Source organism: Choloepus didactylus, chromosome 2 (assembly GCF_015220235.1).
Source record: "Choloepus didactylus isolate mChoDid1 chromosome 2, mChoDid1.pri, whole genome shotgun sequence".
NCBI classification, from domain to species: domain Eukaryota; kingdom Metazoa; phylum Chordata; class Mammalia; order Pilosa; family Megalonychidae; genus Choloepus; species Choloepus didactylus.
In genome coordinates, this window is record NC_051308.1 from 62,233,429 (window position 1) to 62,242,436 (window position 9,008).

Consider the following 9,008-nt stretch of genomic DNA (forward strand, 5'->3'; position numbering starts at 1 on the left):
GTTTAGAAGAAACTAGCAAAAGCAAACTCAAGCTGCAGTTCCTAGTGAAGAAATTACTAATTCAATTGTATTTTCTTCTTATTTACAGTTAACAACCCAAAACATTTGTTTGTTTATACTAAAATCTTGTCCTACCTGCCCTAGCTGCTGAACCCTGCATTGTATATTTGCTGTCATGTCAGTTATAAAAAAGGATGCTTTATGAGAGTTCACATTTCTAAATGATTTTAAAACTTTTTTGAAAAATAATCAAATTATTATTATTCCAACTGTCAGCAAAATAGTTAAAGTGCTTTTTCATAGCTATAAACATATCCATATTCAGATCTTTTCTTGAGGCTCATCTCTGATTTATAACTGTAATTCATTGAAACTCTTTTAACAAAAAAAAAGAAAAGAAAGTTTAAAATGGTGGTAATATCACTTTATAATAGTTCATGCTTTTGTATGCTTTTGGTGCTAACATGAGACACATATATGGAGGATGGATGGATGGTTGATGAATGGATAGATAGATAGATAGATAGATAGATAGATAGATAAATTAAAAAAATCTAACATTTCCATCATCCAAGCATTTTTCTAAGTGCTTTTCACACATCAAATAATTCTATCCTCACAACAGCTTAATTACTTTACAGTTGAGATATCTGAGACACAGACAGGTTAATTAACTTGCACAAAGATACATCACAAATAAGTGGCAGAATTAGGCTCTAGAATAGCTCTATACAGTAGAAATATAATATGAGCCACCCCATGTGATTTAAAACTTTCTAGTAGTCACATTTAAAAACATACAAAGAAATAGGTGAAATTAATTCAAATATATTTTATTTAGCCCAGTATATTCAAAACATTATTTCAACATGCAGTTTTATTAAAAAATTATTGAGATATTTTACATTCTTTTATACAGGCTACATTTTTAAAATCCAGTGTGCATTTACAATTGTAGGACTTCTCAATTTGGACCAGCCACATTTCGAGTGTTCAACAGGTAGGTTTGGCTGATGGCTCTAGACTCTAGAGCTCTAGAATCTGAACATTATTTTTGTTTGTTTGTCTTATGCTTGACAATGATCAATCTCAGGCTTTAAAATGAACTATTCAGAACAAGTTAGTAGATTTAGCTGACATAAATACAAATCAGGTTTAATTAATAATGCAAACATTTTAACATTTTAACTTCTGAAGTTGCACCACAAGCACCAGCTGAAAATTCAACACTGCATGTATTTGATAAGTTTGGGAACCTAGTTCATGCAGATGAGCCCAGCCATCCCAGCTGTTCACATCTTGCCACCTGCCTTGGTTCCACTCCGCAGAAGCAGACCCCCCACCCCCATCCCCAACACACACACACACACACACACACACACACACACACACACACACACACACTTCTTCCTTCTTTCCCCATTTCCTTCTGCTTGGGCATGCAACTTCCCCTGCCCTAGACTGTTCTTCCAACCAACACTTCTTTCTTTCTTTGTGATTTTCTAGAGCAGGGACTCTCTTGAATTTCAAGTCACCTAATATCTTTGAATACTATCTTATATTGATGCTCTCTTATCTCCACTGTGGTTGGGTGCAGCTTTGGAGACAAAGTCACTTTCTCTGGAAGCATCCCAGAGAAGGACTGCATACAGTGGGGTCAGAAACCCTCCCAGGTTAAAGGCTGTGTTAAGCAGCCTTCTCTCTAGATCTGGTTCTTTGTACTCTCTCTTTAAACACCTTATCTCCCTTTTATTAAGGTTTCCTGTGCATTCTCCGGGATCACCAAAGTATAGCTTACCTGGGAGTTCCTTCTTCATCTCTCCCATCCACCCACAAAAGGAAATGGGTTAAAGGGAGCATTTTTGACAGTCCTAGAAAATAAAAAAGAAGCTCAAAAACAAGCATCCTGCTGAGGAGAGTGAAAGGAAAGAGAAACACCACCTCCTCTTTTCTTCCCTGGCAAGAATTTCTAGTGAGGGGATTATGGGCAAATGGCTTGTAAAGCAGTCTCAGATCTCTAGAAATTCAGACTGGGATACGCCCTCTTCTCCCCAATGTTGTGATGCCCTTAGTCATCCTGGAGCAACTTTTACCCCAACCAAAAGCATGGGGGCCCCTAGTGACTACAACATCTATAATTTAACAATGGTTCCTGCACTGTGGTGTTACAATCGCATTTTACCTCAAGGAAGCACCTCAGTGGCTACACGTTTTTGGATTCCATTTTAAGCTTACATGCTGTTTCCTTCACTTAGAAGGGGGTGGCAAATGAGCAGAGTGGAGAAAATTCCAGAGGCTAATGATGATGGGTGTCTACAGAAAAGTTTGGGTGCTACTGTCCACCTCTTAACACCCCCTGCCACATACAAATAATCCAGTTCAATTGTAGAATACCCAATTGTTTGCATGTGAAACCGTGTGTTTTATACCTAAACCTCTTAAGTGTAAGAGGTTAGCACAGTAGTAAGAATATTAAAAGGCAGAGTAAATATCAAATCCTGGTCCTAAATTGATCTTTTAAGAGACAAATGACTCAGGCAAATCTCCTGAATTTACTGAGTCTGTTTCCTCATTTGTAAAATGGAAGAAGTTATGCTTGTCCTATACATTAGAGTATTGCTGTGGGCTTCAAATGACATCATATTTATGGAAGTTATTTGCAAGATGTCTAGTGTTATATTAATACATCATCACTGTGTCAAGTGCTTTATATCATTAACATCAAATGAGAGTGTGTCCTCCTTTGTAACCCAAACCACTGCAATTCTCAGTAGCACTGTAAAATATGTGAATGTTCAATTCAACTAACTTGGATTACAAAAAGCACTGCACTGTGTATAATATATTGATTTTTAAGGATTTATAACCTCTTGGCTGATCTAAAGTATGTCAAATAAAAAGTCTTATTTTTTTCTAACATTTATTTTCTCTGGATGATATAGCTACATTTAAAAGATCAAGGATGACATCTCAACATGTCTTCTATGTTGATATTAAAATCTAACCCTGAGTGAGGTGCTGCTCCATAATCTGGTTTAATCATGTTTAATCTTTACAAAAGCAAGCATATGTAATGACACACATTGTGGTTACAGATTAATAGTAAAACAGAAGGAAGAAAACCTTCTAGGTAAACAGAAACACTTGCTAATTGTCCAACGCACCTCAGTCACCACAAGACATTCAATAGCTGTCCAAAAGTCAGAAAGTTTGGAATAACCAGATACCTGTTTCCTTTTATTCCTTTCTTTAGCTTATGTCAATAGGTCTCAAATTTTAGGATGCATAGAATTACTATAAATTTTTTTTAGTAAACAAATCCAAGTAAACCAAACTTTAGAAGACTCTTAAGAGCCTTCACTAGTAATCTTGAAATAGACAAACCATGGAATTTTGAACCTAAAATGGTTTCATAAGCAGCAAGTTGACCCCAGAAATACCAGTAAGCCTACTTACCGCTACCACTATTATTTCCCTTGCTCTTGCCACTTCAACACTTGGCACTAATAACTACCATTTATTTGGACATTTTCTATATGCTGTTCATTAAAGTAGTCACCTTTAATTTATTATCTGTGATACTTGCAACATCTCAAAAGATGGGCATAATTAGCCATTCACAGATAAAGGAACAGAGGCTCAGCTAAGCTGGGTAACATTTTGGAGATGACATGGCTAAGAACACAGTGTAGTCAAACCCGAAGCCCAGTGTGGATCCAATGTGTGTGGTTCTTTCCACCATAATGCACCACAACAATGATTATCTGAGTAAAATCTTCAAGTCAATCTCCTCTGTGATTAGCAGACCCACATGGAGTATATGATCCGTGTGATTTTTTCCATTGGTTTGTTTTCCTGATTAAAGTGGTCACTGGGCCTGAAAACCTTAGAGCCACGGTATTAAAGGACTGGGTTTATAATTATACTGACATTAATTCAGAAAGATTTTAATTCCTTTGGAGGTGTTCCCCAAGAGCTTATTGCCAGAACTGATTAGTTATATGGTCAATATGAACAAGCAGTTAATAGGAAGAGTCTTCACAGGCTCAAAAGAATTTTCTTTTGCTTTGCAGATCATACCATCAAGTACATGATTTCAGACTAAGTGGTGTTGATCCAGGAGAAAATCAGGAGCCTGCACAGGCCAGAGGAAACTTGATAAAATCATTACAGTAACAGACGCAAAATTAAAGACAAGATGGTCATGTAATACTTTTTGGTATGTTCTCTATTCTCCTTATAATAGCTAACATTTATTTAACACCTACTATGTGTCAGGCCCTGAACTAAGCATTTTTCTTTACCTCATGTAGTCTTCAAAATACTGTTATAACATAGGTACTGTTTCATCTACAGACTTTACAGATGAGGCTAAGTAATTTACCCAAGATCATCCAGCTCATCATTTGGAGGGAGTTTGACCCCACACTCTTGGTTTTGGCATTCAGTCACTGTACATTCTACCATGCTAGAGCTATGCTGCCAGATGTTCAGCTTTCTAGGAATAATGGGGGATAAAATTCAAAGGTCTAATGACCCTTCATTTATCTTGTCCAAGGAAATGGCTATTTGGGCTTCAAATTTGAAAAAGGGAATTCTGAAGCAAAAAAGCACAAAGCATATCCATGTATGAGGTAATTCTACTGATATTTACCATTTTAATTGGGATACATTTCAAACATTGAAAGCTAGAAAGCATCTTCATTAAAAGCTAGTGAAATGTCTTTCAAAGAATAAATTATGTAGAAAATTTTTAAAGATTACTTTTCCCCTTGTAATAGAAACCTTGATCCCAATATGTATTTTAAAAAAATCTCTTTCAATCCCTCTCATTATCCCTTTCTCTCATTTATTGTTGCCTATCTCTTTCTTTTCATCTCTCTGTCTCCTTCTTTATTCTCCTCCCACCTTTCTACTTCATTAAGTTTTAGGACATAGTTGATGAATATGTTCACTAAGGGAAAAAGGAGGATAATAATTGATTAATATGTACAGTAAAGGGAAAAAGGTGATAACATGGTTGTGAATATACTTTAAGGACAGATCCTACTATCTCTTACACAAAAATGCCCATATTTATTATCAGACAGATTAGTAACAGTAATTATACAATTCTGCCTAGGTAGCTTCATATTCATTTACTCATTCAACCAATATTTATTGAGCATCTACCATTTGCCAGGCACTGTTCTAGATGTTGAGGGTAAAACAATGACTTAAACAGGCAATAATCCATGTCCTCATGGAGAATATTATTCTGATGGAAGGAGACATATAATAAACAAGAGATGTAAGCAAAATAAATGTCAGATAATAAGAGCTAAGGAGTGAAATAAACAGAGTGAAGGAAGGAGGAGGGTTCTGAATCTTTGATGGTGTGTTACTCAGGGTTCTCCAGAGAAACAGAACCAACAGTATATGTGTGTGTGTGTGTGTGTGTGTGTGTATAAATATGAATATTAATATATAAATATACATATATAATATTAAGAGATTCACTATAGGAATTAACTCATATGATCATGAGGATTGACAAGTCCAAATTCCATAGGGTAGGCCATGAGTGGGGAAACTTTAATGAAGGTGACATGGAAAAGATGACTGGCTCAAGTAGAGACCGAAATTCTTTCTGAATGCTGATATCCTCTGTTCTCACTGTAAGTCCTCCAGCTGATTGAATGAGGAGACTCCTCTCATTGCTCTAGGCAATCTCCTTTGTTGATTGTAGGTGCAATCAGCCATAGATGCAATCAACTGATTAATGATTTAAATCCATCTATGAAATACCCTCACAGTACTCATCAGACCAGTGCTTGCCTGGCCAAACAACTGAACCCCATAACCTAAGCAAGTCAACACATGAAATTAACCATCATAGATGGGTGATCAAGGAGTCCCTCTGAGTTAGAACATGAAGGTGGAGAAGAAGCAAGCCGTGTGGATACCTAGGGATAAATGTTGCAGACAGAAGGAAAAGCAAGTGCACAGCTTCTGAGGCAGGAACATGCCAGGTGTGTTGGAGAAACAGCAAGGCCAGAGTGACTTCAGTGGAATGAACAAGGGGAAGAGCGATCCACGAGGTGAGGAGGTGTCAAATGGTGGAAGACTTTGGAGGTCTTGGTGAGGATCTGGCTTTTACCCCTAAGTCAACTGAGCACCTGTTATAAGGGCTTAAACAGAGGGATGACATTGTCTTGACTGTTTTAACAGGATTATTCTCACTGTTATACTGAAAACAGATTCAAGTGGGGCAAGAACAGAAACAGAAGGGTAGATAGGAGGCTATTGCAAATCATCTAATAAAGAAATGATTTTGGTTTTGACCAGGGTTGAAATGAGAGAGTGGTGAGAAGTGATCAGATTCAGAACTGACTTTGAAAATAGAGTCAATAGGATTTGTGGAAGGATTGGATATGGGGAATGAAAGAAAAGAATGATTCCACAGTTTTTGCTCTGAGCAAATGTGTGAATGGACTTACCATGTGGGAGGAGCAGGCCTGTTGGGATTCAGCTCAGATTGGAACATGTTAATTCTGAGATGCTATTAAACACCAAAGTGGATATGAGTTCAGCACTCAGGGGAGAGATGCAAAGTGAAGATTTAATTTGTGAGTCATCAGCATATAGATGTCATTTGAACCCATGAGTACAAATGAGATCACCAAAGGAGTGAGTATAGATAAAAAAGGGAAGTGGTTCAAAGATTGAGTCCTGGGAAACTCCAAAATTTAGGGGGAGAAAGGGAAAAAGAAGAGGAACCAGCAAAATAAACTGAAAGGAGGCAACTGGAGAAGTAGGAAGAAAACCCAGAATATTGGTTTCCTGCGAGTTGTGAGATGCAAGCCTTGCAAGTGATTCAACCAGGAGCAGAAATGTTTCCCAAAATGACAGTGGGAGACATATCAGAATCCTCATTTAAGTTTCTCACAGAAGATGGTGTCCTTTGTTGTCCCTATTTATGGAAGTGTCCACTATGTGTCACCACAAATTTCAATCTTTATCCCCAAAGAGCTCACAGTTTGTGAAAAAAGAAATTACAAGTGAACTCTGTGAAATGCCCTGTGGCAGGTATGTATAGAATAAGAAGGGATCAATTAGGTCTGGGAGGAACTGGAAAGTCTCATTCTTCAAAGAGGACATTGGAATTCGGCCTTGAATGATTTGTTTTCCAAGCAAATAAGAGTTAAAAAGGTATTCCAGGCAGAAGGAAGAGTCTGAGTAAAGGGATAGAGGAATGTTTCTGGTATTGAGGAGACAAGGAGTAGCATGATGAGCTTGTGAGCAAGCTGAAAGAAGAGAGGGAGACAGAGAGGGATGAGAGGCAGGAGTAAAGAGTCACTTCCCTAATGGCATAGAGATAAAATATTGGAAAATGATCAACATTTGCACTTGCATTTGTTGTATGTTACTCCTCAATGATAGAATAAGTGAAGTGAAGATTCACACTGTGATCTGTAAAAGTACCCAGACTAAGTCTTAGTATTTTTCCTAAGAATTAAAAACTTGCACTTTCAGATACCTAAAAATTCCAGGCCTTCAGGAATCCAGAAAGGAACCTACGTTTTAATATTATTCACATTCCAAGTCGAAATCAATGTGGGCAAAAGGACTAGGATAGTAGGTCATATGATAGGTTGAAATACAGAGGGGTGATGAATGATCATAAGAGGAAGTTTGAGAAGAAACGAAACTTCAAAAAAAGAGAAACTAATAAAAATATACTGAACGCTTGCTAAATTTATAGTTGTTGATATTCAAAACATTAAATGTTAAGCTTTCAAGTTAAGGATAACCAAAATTAAGAGGTATTTTACTGTAATCCTCAAACATTCAACAATTGAAACTTTTTCAGATGACAAAGATTTTGTTTCTCAGATTTTGTCATTTTTGTAACTTTTTTTGTATTCTGCACTAATAAAAATGAAATATGAAGGCACTAAGAAAAGGGAATCAAAGGACAGGGATCTAAATAAATACTATACTCAATCTTATACTTCCTTTTTACAGGGTTATATATTATATTGCACATAGTATATATTTTCTGTTCTAAGTTAATGAAATATATAATGCCCCCTATGACATAATGCTCCCTAAAATAACTTAAAATGCATGCACATTTTTATTATATTATTTATGCAAACTGATTTGAATGAATAAAATAAAGGGCAAAGGCAAGGATTGGACATAGGCCAGGAAGGTGTTTACTGTAGTCTAAGGATATTCTTGCTTGATAAAAACCTAGGTAAGGACCTTGTTCAAATTTTGACAAAGTCATGTCTCCCTCCTCCAGCCTTTAGGAGACATTACATTTTCTCTACTAGTATGAAGAATCATCTTTCTCACCAAGTTATTCCTGCCTAATCCCTCTGCAGTAAATTCACTCCATCTTGATCATCCTTCCAATGTGACTCAAGATTGGGCCTCATCCAGAGTATACACACAGTAGACATTCAATAAATACTGTAGGTATGAAATTGAAGTAAGTTTCTGTGGCAATTTCCGCTTAACCATTGATAGAAATAACTGGTGATTTCCATTGCCTCAGTTAGTAAAAACTTACTAATTAACACAATATAGAAGATAAGAGAATGCATACTCTCTAGTTAACTTTTGCACCTTGACTCTTACAAGTTGAAATATATACTTACCAAAAGCAGCGTTTGTTCACAAGATTGTTTATCCCAGTTGTACTAATTATTGTAATTGTGTAATAAAAATTAAATATTTTGTCAACTGAGTGCAAAAAGAAAGAAGTTCCTGTGAAAGAAAGCTGTTCCTTTGGAAAGATTTGCTTAAAGGTGACACACGAATAATGTTGTGATGTTGATATGGATGAGACAGCTATAAAGCATTGGGGGGGAATCATGAAAACCTTAAAGAATTTGCCTCTCGGATTGTTTCACAATTGTCTTTAAATCCGTTTGCCTATTTAAAGAAATTGAACCAGGCATTTATAGAAGTGTCAATAGAGTGTAGTAGATGAAAGCAGTACCAGGTGGAATCCCAAT